Raw genomic sequence first — 15708 nt, 5'->3', positions numbered from 1 at the left:
TATTGGGGGGAGAGAAAGATTTATTAATTAACTATACAAATGTGGGTAAAAACCTAAAATTGTATCATGAAACAATTTTTAGAATGAATCAAACCAACTAAAACTTTAATGATAACTTTATAATGCTCATCAAACATTAGTTTTCTAAAGTGAATAATAAGATATACTCTGAAACTATGAACAGTTAAAGAGATATTATCAGTGATTAACAGTAAAACATGTGAAAGCTGGATCCTGCATTACAGCCAGAATGACATGAGGTAGTAGAGGTCTTTAGAGCAAGTAGAGGAAATACTGCCATGAAATTAATTTGGAGACATTATTTGTAGTAGATAATTATGTTGAGTTTATATTTCATTCAAATGCCTTGAAAATTTTTTAAAGGAGAATAAGGGATCAATTTACATGTTAAAAATTACATGTTAAAATGATCATGATAGCTCTAAGAGAGTAGGTTGTAATGAGACAAGATAACTAAAGAGATAAAGCAAGTTAGGAGGTCACTGCAAAGGCCAGGATAAGAGTTTTCAGTTTTGTTGTTATTGTTATTATTATTATGTTTTCTTGATTATTTTTTAAGTTTTCATTAATAAACACAGCAACTTCTCAGAACTTTGAAAAAGAAAAATTTGGCCTCTTAAATTCAATCTATAAAATGAAACTGTAACAAAAGAATCACCTAGGAGGATATTAAAAATGCAGAATTAAGTTCCACTCCCAAAACACTAAGGCAGTATCTGGATGTTAATCTCCCCTCAGTAATAGTATGTACCTCAAAGTTTGAGAAGAAATACTATGTTAGATAGCAATTTTCCAAAACATGTTTGGGCTCTTCAGCAATAATTGGCACAATGGCAGGTCCCATGATGCTTTTTTTTTTTTTTTTTTTTTTTTTGAGTTCTGCTACTTTTGGTGTCATACATATGATGCTTTTGTGATCATGATTAGAAGCATGAACATTAATGTAAAAGATCCTCCACAGGGTCTATCGACTCATGACCTTAACTTCTGAATTAAAGTACATGCACACATACACACTTAGCAACACACACCCTATGGGAAGTAGCCTGCATTTGATTGGAAGATAAGTTTTTACTTTATAAATTACACATATACATTGTGGTTACCTGCCTTTCCTATTATATGGATAGTAAAAGTCTGGATAGACTAGACTATAGTTACATGCAACTCCCACCACAATACTAACAACAAAGAAGGGTCCTGATTGTCCTAAACCACTCAAGATAATAATCACATCACACTGACAATTAGCCCAGGTCACCCAATGTAATTATTGTATGAAGTAGACAGTTCAGATTTTGGGTAGATTGTATGATTCTCCTTCTCAGTGTATAGAAGAGCAAGTACACACCTCCAGAAGAATTGAACATTTTCTATCCTACATGGCAAGGAATGGGATAGCCTGGAGAAAAATTCAGACTGAAATACTGTAGAACTATGGCAACTACAAGAAAAAACAGTGTTTATTCCAAATGAAATCATAAACTTCTAAGACATATGAATCCTTAAAAATAAATGAAGGGGAAAGGGAGAACATTGGGAAAAGGGTATTCAAGAGGGGATGGGGAGAAACAAGGGTAGAAGAAGGCGTGAGGGAGAAGTAATGAATACTAAAGATACTTGAAATCTATATGAAACCTACTACAAGATATTTACAAACATACACACACACACACCACACACACACACACACACACACACACACACACACACCACAAAAGTGCTGACTCGGAGTTAGCTCCCTAAAGCCATGAAATACCAAATAAACAGCCCAGTGACAGGTAAGTCATGCATGGGTTGCCGAGACATCTCCAAAACAACAAAGACTATCAGAAATGAACCTAACTGTAGTGATATTTTGTTTATAATCTAACAAATAAAGCTTGCCTGAAGTAATCTTCTGCCTACTTTGACCACACAGGACAGGGAAATCAAGTTGGTACTGACCAGAAAGCTCCCTGTCTACTGGATAACTTTGATAGTAACAAAAAGTGCTATGTAGGTCCTCAAACTAAAGCCCACCATGATGAGACATATCTAATGATGCAATAGAATCACAACTACGACTAGGCTACATACCACTTTCTGATTGGATTTAAGACCTGTGCCACAGGAAGAAACACATACCTGATAATGTAAATCTGGCCTAGAAACCATGGTTGGGGGAGCTCACAGGCCCCAGGGGTGAACCTACTCCTATTATTCTGCTAAATGAATTAGCATCAAACTGACCTCTAAATTCATATCTTATACTTCAAGTAGTCTAGATCTTAGAGCTCAGAGAAGTTTCTCTGTACAATGGACAGTGGTTAATGCAGAAACTCACAACTGATCAAAGTGCATAGAATAAGTTCAATGGAAGGCTCTACCATGAACTGCATCATGCCCACCCCAACCCAAGGCTCAGGGACAATTAGCAGAAATGCAGGTGGTAAAACTGAAAAATAGAGGTTGTTCCTATGCATAAAGAAAAAAAACATTGTATGTGTAATGTGTCACTTCATAGGGAATCAAAGGCTGGATTTAATAAACGATGATTTTGAGGAGGTAAGATACTCAAGGGAGAAAAGAAAATGAACCGATAAAGCAGAAGTCCAAAAGAAAAACAGAGTAGCAATACCTTTTAACACAAGAAAAAAAGATACAGATCAAAGTATTTTCCAGCAATTATTTAAACTCAAAGAAACTGTAGAATTCAAAGTGAGAATAGAAAAAAAAAAAAAAACCAAAACAAAACAAAAAAACCCACTATGAATCAAAATAAGCAAGCTTACTCAATCATCTGGCTAATGTTTCTTGATGGTTCTGACCAATTCCTTAATTTCTCTAAGCTTAAACTTCCTCTTTAGGTTTAAACTTGCTAAATGAGAGGATTATTCCATTTCCAGGAATCTATTACTCAAGAACAAGCGACTGCTGAATGCTTATCCATAAAGAGGACACAGAAGCCAGATAAGGGTAGAGTGCTCTGGAACCCTGTTCTCTAGGCTGTTATGGCTGTTATAACTCTGAACTCAGCACCTGTGATTACCTGAGTAAGACTGTGTCCTTCAATATCTTATCATACAGGGACTAGCTGACAAGACTGAAACCTTCTCTGAGGATTTGCAAATAACTGATGGTGGCTGGAAGAGGGAAGGATGTTTTTGTCTGTGGTATGGCCATCGGAAAGATCTCCATGGTCCTGTAATGACCCCATGAAGTTCACTGTGAGAAGAGAGGAGCAGACAAGGTATCAAAGAAGAAAAATTCAAAGATTCTGGGAAATCTGCGGGGGATGGGGGGTTGGGGGAGTTCCTAGACATCACTTGAGTACAAACTCAAAAGGATACTTTTGTTTAATTTTCTTGAAGGCAGAATTTCCTATTTCACATCACTCTATTTTTTGACTTTACATTAAATGTCATATAAACTAGGTATAAATAAACATCACATGAGTACAAAAATATCTGAATGTAATAACAAAATAGCTTGGAAACAAATTATTCAATTTATTTAACTATGGCTAAAATGTAAATGTATTGCTATATAATTAATAAAATGAATATTAAAATCAGATAAAAACAAATTATGTTATGTTATATTATATAAATGTACAGACTATGGGACATATGAGGAAGTAAGTTAGAGCAAATCAAATGCAAATATCAAATTTTATGTCTGTTGAAAGACTGTGATAAAGAAGATACTTCTGTAAATTCTGAGTTGAACAAACAAAAGGAAAATATTTTTTAAATATCTGAATGGATAGCAGCTAAAGTGAAAAGGGGTATTTTTCATTGTTACAAATGTCACTTGATAAGTGACATTTTCAGAGATCTACATAAGAGCTGAGAAGCTAAGCTACACATAAAGGAACTGTATAAGGGAACAGAGATCATTATATACATTGTATCCTGAATTACTACATCTACAGTATACCTTTTTCTAACTTCATCTGCTGAGAGAAAATTCAAATTATGGGTAGAAATTAGAGAAATGAATGATCACTGTACTCCCATAAACATTGCATATCTTCATATTAAACACTACTAAAAGTGCGCTTACTTGTAGCAAGACCTTTTTTTTAAAAGATTTTTTTCTACATTTTATAAATAGTTGAACAATAAACATTTGCTAGCCTACCAAAGTTTGCTGAAAAGGCATTTCTAAAAACAAGGACTCAAGGTAAGCTAAATAGTAAAATGGTTTAAAGTGTTCTTTAATGGATCTTCCTTTACAATTTAAAAGGCAACTTTTCATATCTGACATAAAATCTATAGATATAAATCACATTAAAGGACCATTCTTTCCTGATTATCAATCTCTGTCTCCTTGTAGAACATTACAGTCACATTTGACCTTAAAACATGGTAAAAAGAAACCAAATAAGAATATTTCTTCACAGACTTTGGACTGACAGCTGGGGAGCCTGAATGGGACAGAGCTGGGCCCTCTGAATGTGGGTGACAGTTGTGTGGTTTGGGCAGTCCGTGAGGCCACTAGCAGTGGGACCAGGATTTATCCCTAGTGTTTGACTGGCTTTTTGGAGCCCATTCTCTTTGGAGGGATACCTTGCTAGGCTAGATATAGGGGGGAGGGCCTTGGTCCTGTCTCAAAGGGATATGCCAGACTTTGTTGACTCCCCATGGGAAGGAAGCCTTACCCTCTCTGAGGAGTGGATGGGGTGGGTTAGGGGGAATGTGGGGAGAGTGGGAGGAGGGGAGAAAGTGAAACTGGGATTGGTATGTAAAATGAGAAAAGACTTTTTTCTTTAAATAAAAAATAAAGAATATTTCTAAAACATAAAATGAACTTGTCTCTTTTCTTAAAAATTACCTTAATAGTATAAATTGAAGATGTTCTCATCAAATACCAATAATAATTTATATTATTCAGCCAGGTACACATGAAGAACACTTAAGTGACACACATGTTAGGGGAACTCATGTATCTGTGTTTCAAGGTTGAATGAATGTAAACCTGAGACACCACCCCTGAAGTTCAACTGACACTGAAATTCAGGACAAGAAAAATAAAAGGTAGCTCTAAAATTCTCCTTCAGTATTATTTTAGGCAGAACATTTTACTTCACATAACCTCTGCTTTTCTGGACTTCAGTGTCACATAAACTAAATAATGCAACATCACAATAGTACAAAAATATCTGAATGTAAAAACAAAAGAAATTGCCTTAAAAGCTAAATAATTCAATTTGCATTTGAAGACTATTAAGGAAACTTAACATTTGTTACTGTGAATTAATGAAGAAAAATAAAATAAACTTGCTTCTCAGAATTGATTTATATATAGTAAATAAGTAAGTTACAATGGAATAAGAAAACAACTTAGAATAGCCACCGCAATGTAAGTTCCTACATTGGCTCTCTAAATGCAGAAGCAAAGACAATAGTAAATTTAAATTTTCTTCATGTGGACTTCAATCTATACTACTTCACTATTCAGCCTTCCATGGAAGTTCAGAGAGACATAAGCTGAAAATCAAACCACTTGTTCTGGTTTGTTGCTGGCACTGAACTGGCCTCCTCTGTTGGTACCAGCATGTTTTCATTTATAGCTATCTATTATAAAATCCTTTTATATTTATCAAAGTTTTCTCAAACGTTCCATTTGAACCATCCATTTCCCACATCATTTATTATCATCAGTTAGACCTACCTTTTAATTTTTAATGTCTGATTCAACTGTTAATTCCAAATCTGAGTACACACATCACTACCATAAAGGTGATCTTCACCTATACAGCAATCATCCAATACTGAACTTTACTAAGTTGAACTAGCCACCCAAATCTTAAAGACACTTTAACATGAAGCATCATTTTCCTCAGATAATAGCCCACTTATTTCACTTTAGAAATATTTCTATTAGTTTGAAATTAAGAGCTAAAAGTAAACTAAACAGCTTCTTGTGAACAACCACTGGATTGTTTTCAAGAAGAATTTTTTTTTTCCAAGACAGAATTTCTTTGTGTAACATCCCTGGCGGTCCAGGAACTAGCTGTATAGACAAGGCTGGCCTAGAACACACAGAGAATCACCTGTCTCTTCTTCACAAGTGCTGGGATTAAAGTTATGCACCACCACCTGGTTAGAAGAAATTTCTTATAGTATAAATATATTTATATATTCTATCCTCAACCCCCAAAAATATATGACTGCCAAAAACCTCAAAACACATTTTTGCTTTGTTTTGTGGAGGCACTCTACTACTGGGTTCCCCCTCCAGCACAAAACCATGTTTTATTCCCTAGAACACATAATCTATAATTTAGCCATCACATATTACCTTATGCCTGTCTATGTACCCTATATTCTAGACAAATGCAGATTACATCCAAAGCATGTCCTTGAAATTTTATATGAACAAGAAAAACCATTGTGTTCCTTTAAAAAACAATCTATTTGGGGCTAATGAGATGGCACAATGGTAAAGGTGTTTTGTCATTAAACCTGACAACCTGAATCCAATCTCAAGGACCCACATGGTAGAAGAAGAGAACCAACTTCCACAAGTTGTCTTCTACTGTAACACCCCTATTCACATGCAAAAATAAATTAATGTAATTTTTTAAATTCTATTCAGAAGACAAGAATGTAAAGGACGAGTTATGCAGAGTTATGCAGAGGTTATGCAGAGAAAGATCTAGAACTTGAGATTCCTTTGATTCTTTGGTCGATTATCTAAGATGAAAAAAATACATTTTTATAAAGCTCATACATAATTGAGAATTAAGAAACTCACCTCAGATTAATTTACAAGTCAATGAAAATTCATAAGGAAAATTAGAAAAAAATATAAAATCAGCTACAGCAGAATTTAAAGGAAAACTTAAAGACTTAACTCTATCAGAAAAGCAGAGAATTGGGATCAGTGATCTAAATGTCTATTAAAAATGAATGGCCTCAATCTTCTATAAAAGATAATAAAGAAAAGATCCAATTATTTAAAAGCATACAGAATTTTTTTAATGGAGAAAATTCAATGAAAGTACCACTTGGTTCTCTAACAGTTGCAACATCATTATAATACACAGCCAGAATGTTCAAGAACAAGAAAAGAGAAAAATCTATAAATTATTAATATAAAAAAGGAGTGCCGGGCCTAATGCCTGGGCCTGTAATCCCACCACTGCAGACACTGTAGACCCAGACGGTATAGCTGGAGGACTGCTATACTTTGTGGTCAGTTGGATCCATGGTGAGTTCCAGACCAGCTAGGGCTATACAGAAGACCCCAATTTAAAAACAAGAACAAGAAGAGGTAATAAAGGAGGAACAGCTCAACCCATTCTATAGAAGTAAGTTTTCCTACAAACATTAAAAGGGAAGGAAAAGGAGAGGAGGGTGGGAGGAGAGAGACTGAGATTTAGATCCCTGGTTATCTTGATGCAAAAAAGAGTTCTAATGTAACTGCAAAGACAGAGGCCTCACAAACACTGCATTTTAACATCAGGAAACCCAGTTATACTAAGGATGTCAAACTTACAAGGTTTCAAGCATTACATTATAGATAATGTGTTTTATCTAGTCTAAGTCTAAGTCTAAGACAGGGCAACTAATTTACCAGAGTATTTTAAAACAAACAAACACAAACAAAAAACCATTTAAAATTTTGAAATCAAAACTGTCTAAAAATATAAGAGAATCCTCTTCCTACCTTTTAGTAATGTATGCTAACAATATAAATGAATTGGCTTAATAATTTTAGTGTTTAAAATTCAAATATTAAAAAAATATTTGCCTTTACACAGAAAACAGAGCAATGATACAGGAAATAAAAGAACAGCTTAGAACCATTGTTTTATACACAGTTGGTAGGTTTAGAGTATGTCATTCCATGTCAGAATTTATAGATCTACCTTCTTTGTTTTAAGCGCTACACACACAATTATTAAAAATTTAATTAGGGAAGCATGGCATCTGCCAAACAGTTTGAAGAATGTAACTTCTCAATTGTCTTAAAATCACAAAGTTCAGTAAATAAAGAAGTTTCTCAATAATTTACTTTTGGAAGTCTTTGTGCTTTACCACTCATCCCAGATTTGAAGTCTGATCTTAAAAGAAAATAATAATAATAATAATAATAATAATAATAATAATAATAATAATAATAATACCACCTACAGAAACCTTAGACTCCTGAAAAAGACTAAGAAAAATGAAAGCTTCAAAACCTCAATAGCAAACAAAAGTCAACCAATGATAATGTGTGACAGCCACCTTTAATTCTGAAGTGATTTCTCTGTCATGCAACGCCTCAAAGTATTGATTTCTCTCAGCAGGAAAAAGTCTAAGCAATGAAACAGATATAGCACCATCCCCCCATTCCCAGCCCACCCCATAATAGCATTCAAGGTTAAAACAGGCAGGACACTTATCAATGTATCTCTCCCATTTCTTCTTCTTTTAATGGACTAGGTGCAATGTGCTATGGGGCCTTATCTCTACAAACTGCAGTCCCCAATAGTATTAAATGATTTTAAGATTAATACAGGTTTGAAACCTTTAGGTTTCTCATAATAATAGCTTCCTTTAAAATGCCTTTTATATATTGTAAAAACAAGTCAGCACCAAGCAGGCTGAAGTTTGTACTTATTTCCAATATATACACTATACTGTTTTATTATTTTTATTACTTGTGTACCTATTAATATTTTTAAACCAAATTTTAGATAGATGCTCAAACATTATTTTTAAAAAGGCAAGATAGTTTCATTAACAATGCCAGCAGTACATCATCTACCTATTTAGTAAATTAAGTAAAAGATGTCTGGAATCCATGTTCGGTAACACTGACAGAATTAAAACAATAAATAGGACTGAATTTAAAAACTTTTAAAAATCATAATGTGATTTTAAACCATACAAAACAATGGTAATTTATTTAACTTAGTAAGATCTCATGGTTAAGTGAATAAATATATTTACAACTACAAATGGATGACTCATAGCTAACAGCAAAATAAAAGCAGTTCAAAAGAAGCAGAGTGGAACAATTGATTCGGCTTTGTAAATAAGCATAATTAAATCAGTACTTAAAACACAACATTGATAACCAGATCATATCTTAGGTCTGTCAGGGAAATGCGAATAAAACAGCTTTTAGTTCAGTCTCCCACAGTGGAAATGGCTGTTATTTCCCTGATAACCAGTTCATATCTTAGATCTGAAGTCTTCAAAAGTGGACAAGCTATAAAAAAAAATCCTGTCTCTCAGATGCTTCATCTAAAACAGTAGAAAATTAAAGAAATATTTTCTGGAGGACTAAATAATAGAAATAAAATTATGAGAACCGCCTTTATGAAATAACATCTTCGTCCATATATATATGGGAAATGACAGAAACCCTATGAATTGGAGAGAGTTAAAGAATAAGCAAGTATTCACTATGAAGCAAGCACTCAAGATAAAACAAATGAAACAAAATAAAACAGGGGAAAGGATAAAACTAAGCATGGCAAATAACCCATGTAATCATGTGATTAGTGGTTCACGCTATAATCCTAGCACTCTGGAGGCCAACCTGGGTTAATAGTTGGTTTGGCCAATGTAGTCTATATGGCTAGATCCAGTCCCAAAAATTCTGCCTGGTAAATAGCAGTCAAAGCTCTCTCATTTAAAATAATTTATACTTTCCTTGAGTTAATATTCTACCCATTTTTTAAAAGAAATATTCCTCAAAACTTTGAAAAATTAACATATGAAATGTTAACTGAATTTTTATATCTATCTACAAACTGTTATACTGCTATAAGTTCTTCAACTCTTATTGATATGAATTAATAACAGCCATTTCCACTGTGGGAGACTGAACTAAAAGCTGTTTTATTCGCATTTCCCTGACAGCTATGGATGCTGATCATTTTTCCATATGTTTAGGATATAAGGAAGGATCTTTATAAACTGATGGGGGAAATGTAAATTGGTGCAGCCACTATGGATATCAGTATAGAACTTTCTCATTAGACTGAAAACAGAACTACAACATGTTACAATACTGTTGAGCATTTTCCAAAATGGCCTCTAACTGTGCATACCACAGAGATTCTTGCACATCTGTGTGTACTACCACAGTGTTCAAAGTAGCCGAAATACTTAATGAGTACACACACTCATACACAAATACGCACACACACAACCCATAAAACACAAAACTGGAAATTATAATATACAAGCAAAGGACCAGTCAGGTACAAATTCCAAACAACGAAGTATGTGACAAAATTTGAGAGGTTTCAATATATAACATTGGCTAGACTAGAATTCACTATATGGACCAGTTTGGCCTTGACTCATAAAGATCCTACTTACTCCCAAGTGCTGGGACTAGGTTACATTTAGTTGTTTCTCATCCCCAATGACAGCTGTTTTTTCAAATGATAGCTTTTTTTTAAAGTATACATATGTGTACCCTAAAAAAATATGTACATGATCTGTTCAACAGTTATCCAGAGAAGACCCAAAAGTAGAAAATATGAGCTGCAACAGGGAAGTTACAGAAAGTGAAACAACATAAAAGACACCTTTCACTGCATACTAGGTACACCTGATTCTGAAAATTCACTGAGAGATACTATGTCTCTAGCTACGCAGAAAGGTGTACAGCACCTCAAACACCTCAAAGATGATTCCCAAGGTTGCCCTCTGATACTCACATGCATAGGCATACATCTGAATGTATACCCACATGCACAAGTAAACCTACACTCACACACACATGTGTGGGCATGGGCGCGCGCGCACACACGCGCGCGCACACACACACACACACACACAACAGAGAGAGAGAGACAGAGAGGTGGGGGGAGAGACTGAAACTGTGTGATTTACTGAGTGACTATAAATGGATGGGACCTAATTCCAGGAAAAAAACAATATATAGTTAGAAGAACTTTTACTCCCAAGACCTGAACTAGGCCTTAGAGCTGGCAAAGAGATTAGGCCTTCGCTTGAGAAGTATTAGGAGTTCAAAGGCAGTTTCTACGTAAGAGCTTGCACGTGAACTCTAGGAAATGCAGTATCTCTCACTCAGTAGTGTAGTGTTACTCGTTCTCTGTGTTCTGAGGCCCGTCAGTGGTTGTGCTACCTACAAAACAAAAATAAGAAACCTATTCCCATGCCTTGGACAATAAGATAACAACACTAAAAGAAGAGAGGGGCTTTTGTTGGGAAAAGCTAATTGTATGACGATAAGAGCTCTGACACCAACCACCCTTCCCAGGAGCAGCCCAAACAGAAGCTCAATTGAGTGCCAACAGCTCCGAACTGGCAGTGGAACACATGAGTGCAACTTGAACACAGCAAGATTACTTAGAATGAGGGCTTATGGAAGCTCCCTAAGTAAATACTTAATACAAATACAAACCAAGCATTATACATTTGTAAGTCTCACTTATTCTGCACACTAGCATTTTCATAATCCCAAATTAAAAGTGAGAGTCTGGTATCTTACTCTTCACTGTTTAGGAAATGACAGACACAAGTTTAGAGTTGCCTGATTTAAAGTCAGAGATGTGCTGAAATATAGGAGGGTAACATGTAGTCTTATTGGCTTGGCAAATAATACTAAGATTTAGACATTTACAAGAAAAACAATACGCATCTATTTCATTATGCTTGTATTGTATCTTTTAACAAAATGTGTTTATGTGTGTAACTGTATGACACATGTGGATGCCTGGGGAGTTCAAAAGAAGCACCGAATCCCAAGGTTACAGGTAATTGTGAACCTCCTGATGTGGATGCTGAGAACAAAATACTTGACCTCTGGAAAGAGCAGCTCTTAATCGCTGAGGCAGGTCTCTAGCCCCTATTTATCTTGTTATAGTTATCATTACATTTTTATTTTAAGATGATAATGATAACAAAACCAGAAAGCTACCAATTTAAAAACATGTATTCATTCATATGTAAGCAAATAATTCCAAGGGCTGTTTTACTGTTGGTACCATGTAAAGAAATATAAATAAAAATATTAACTAATATGTACACCACCCCCCATGCTAGTGAAACTAAAGCTGGGATATGATTATTGATGTAATGGTTATTAGGCTATAGTGACTAAAAATCAAGCATCTCTTCCAGGAATAGCAAACATGTTCATCCAAGAGGGTTCACCAAGAACAGAGAACAGCAAGAAAAAGGGCACTGTAGTCACCAGTACAGAGCAATTGCAGCAACAACTAACTACACTTGGCCTCTCTCCCATAGGCTTTAGGATGAGATAGGTAAACAAGGATCCCTGCCCCCAAAATTACAAAAAAGGAAAAGTAAAGCAAGAAGAAAGTAAAAAGGTAGGGAATATGTGAGAAGAGAAAATAGAAAGATTAATTTGGAAGCCCATTTAAAAACTCCATATTGCCTCATAAAGGCAAATGTATCTAAAAAGCTAACAAGAAAATACAAGCATGGTGGCACATTTTTGTAACCCAAATACTTAGGCTAAGGCAAGATGATCATCTTGAGTTTAAGGCCAGCATGAGTTACAAAATGAGACCTTGTCTTAAGACAAACAAGCTAAAAAATTAATAAACACACACAGAATTACAATGTTTCATTTGCAATATATTTTGACTACTAGATAAAAATAAAATAAGAAACTTAACAGTAAAAGAAAAATTAAAATAATGAAATAGGTAAAATATAAAAAAATTAACATCTAATAATCTAGTCTTTCAACTTGAGACATAAAAGTACATACAAAGTCAATCAAAATATACAAGTAGAGCATATATTTAAGAGCTGGTTTAAATAATCTACAGATACAGTAACTAGCACTTCTAATTTATTATCTATAGTTCAGTCTACACTAAATATAAGTACCAGATAAAGAATAAACCAATGACCTTTACAGAGTCCAACATTGCAGGAGATAACTGAACTATCCTATCCAGTAGTGCATAGTAGGGCTGGAGAGATGGCTTAGCCACTAAAGGGTAGGCTCACAATCATTAGTACATAGTTATTCTGGCAGATCAGGACTAAATTCCAGCATATATGGTCCTAAACTGATGCTGTCTATAATACATTAGAGACTAAAACAATAACTTTAGTAGTCTTTTATAATTAAATATAGTAAGTTCTTGCTCTTGTGTCTCAAACTACAAATGCCACAAAAGTCTGTTCAGCAAAATAAAAGGTGGTTTATAGCATGCTTAGATAAACTTTCACCATAATAGCAAAGCAATATTTAATCAACAGAAAATATGAGCATATAAAACAAGATCAATGTTTGAACAAAATAATTTTGTCAATGATTTCATAAAGATATAAATTATATCAAATTATATCAAAATTTTGACTCCTTAAAAATATTTATCCTAAATTAGACATTTTATTATGGAGACAATCATTGATTTGCCAATTCTGTATTAAGAGTTTTCTATAATTGTCAGGCAGTGAAGGTGCACGACTTTAGTCCCAGCACTGAGGAGGCAGAGGCAGGCAGATCTCTGTGAGTTCAAGACCAGCCTGGTCTACAAGACCTAGTTCCTGGCCAGCTTCCAAAGTCACAGAGAAACCCTGTCTCAAAACACAAAAATGAATGAATGAATGAATGAATGAATGAATGAATGAATGAATGAATAAATAAATAAATAAATAAATAAATAAATAAATAAATAAATAAGAACTTCTTATACACTACTCTACTCCTATATTAGATGCTGAAATTCAGTCTGAAGAATATATCTATTCTTTGAATAGATATTGGTAACCCCAAAGCACTTATTAAATGATTAAAAGTAATATCTGAAAAGTGTCCAGAAAAACAATGTCATCTGCAATTTGAAACTGTGGTGTGTATAACAAAAGAAGTAACAGTAACAAACAATCAGACTCCACCTACTCCTCCAATGAGACAGTGAGAAGAGCCATGACCCAGAAAACCGCAAGCATTATGTAGAACACATTCACACACTCCAGCAAGCACCAGGAAATCACATGCAAGATTCTAAAGAGAAATCTGTGTACATTCACAATAGAAATACTGAAAAATTAAGTACCAGACTATCTTGTAAAGCAAGGCAAGGGAAGGATGTCCCAGAGTGCTCTCTTTACACATCACATGGCTATTAAAATATTTTCTCCCTTACCTTGAGTTTTTTGTTGTTATTGTTTTGTTTTTAAATTAGAGCTTCCAAGGTTAATCCTATTTTAAGTAGTTGAATTTGTTTGTGTGTTTGTTTGTGAAGAAAAGCTTTCTCTGTGTAAAAGCCCATGTTGTCATGGCACTTGCTTATATACCAGGCTGGCCTCCAACTCACAGAGATCCATCTGCCTCTGTCTCCTTAGTGGTGGGATTAAAGGCGTGAGCCACCACCACTCAGCCTGAATTTTATTTTATTTAAAGTATTTCTTTTAATTTATATGATAATTACAAAGAAACCAATAAAATAGATTTAGAATCTGGAAACAAATCCTAGGCAACATTGATTACACCTACGGCATCACTCAGACTATAACCAAATCAACCACAATGTAAGTGCAAGACCACAATGGTCAGCTGGTTTATATTTGGGTATTGTTCCGAATGAGGGAATGAAATTTATAATGATCTCATGTGAGACCTTATTAGTGAGTCATATCAAATAGAATGTACCAACTCATGAAAATTACTGCATTCTGTTGATTTACTTTATCAATAATGAAAAAGCTTCTTTTGCATGGCCAAAAATCATACTCACACTAAAAGATTTTAGTATTGACTAAAGATATAGATTGTTAAACCATGATCAGAACCATCGATTATTTAAAAAAAAAATTTTTTTTTGTAGCAAACTAATGAAACAACTGAAATACAACTGACTACATAGAAAAAAAGCAAGACAAACTCAACTTTAGAGATCTATCACACAATACATGAATGGAAATTTGATGTGAATTTTCAAATGAAACTACTAAAGGCAATATTCAGAGTTATTTCCCTCAAATTGCCCCCATTTAAAAACACAAAACCTGTTAGGTTTTTAAATAGGTTTGTAGACATATAAAAGAAGGAATATATTTACAAATTTTAAACTATTTTACTTCTTCTAATAATAAAAGGGTTAAAAGGCAAACACAATTTAACTTTTACACAAAGATAAATTGAAAAACACGTAAGTAGAATCATGCACATATTTTTGAAAATATGCACACTGTAGTCCACTATTTTAATAAAGAATTCCACCAAATATTTTAAAAGAAGACACATTAACACCACCTGTTCCCAAGAAAAGAGAAAAAAAGCATTTTTTTTTCCTCCCATGAGCAAAAATAAGTATATCTATCTGCTTCAGCTCATGGTTACATCTTACTTATCTGTAGAAAGAATGGCACATTTCTGTATCAAATGCCTACCATATTATTTTTTACATTTTATTGACAAGAGCAAATTCAATCACACAAAACAAAACACCAGATGAATAAAAGTAGAAAGAAAGACAGTTTAGTATATGCGGACATGATTGAATACCTGAAAAGCTTAAAAAAGCAAAAGAACCAGAAAAAGCAAATCTAGTATGATATTAATAATACTGTAATTCTGAATAAAATTAAACAAGGCAATGAGGGGGAAGAGAAGTATATTCCTACTTACATTAGAATGTCACAATGCTTCAATAACTAAAACAATTCAACATCAGTACATAAAAGCACATACAATTAATAATGGAAAGAGGGCATCTACAAACAGACCTTAAAACAT

At 34.1% G+C, this 15708-nt stretch overlaps 2 protein-coding genes across 10 annotated transcripts in view; one reads left to right on the top strand and one right to left on the bottom strand.

Annotated features, from left to right (window-relative positions):
* The window catches only part of Kirrel1 (kirre like nephrin family adhesion molecule 1), a 1148154-nt gene that overhangs the window by 682997 nt on the left and 449449 nt on the right, over positions 1–15708 (top strand). The window lies entirely within an intron of this gene.
* The window catches only part of Lrba (LPS responsive beige-like anchor protein), a 552647-nt gene that overhangs the window by 322784 nt on the left and 214155 nt on the right, over positions 1–15708 (bottom strand). The window lies entirely within an intron of this gene.

The sequence above is a fragment of the Phodopus roborovskii genome, unplaced genomic scaffold (assembly GCF_943737965.1).
Source record: "Phodopus roborovskii unplaced genomic scaffold, PHOROB, whole genome shotgun sequence".
Classification (NCBI taxonomy): Eukaryota; Metazoa; Chordata; class Mammalia; order Rodentia; family Cricetidae; genus Phodopus; species Phodopus roborovskii.
The sequence above is the reverse complement of the archived record's forward strand: the minus strand, read 5'-3'. Positions and strand labels throughout refer to the sequence as shown.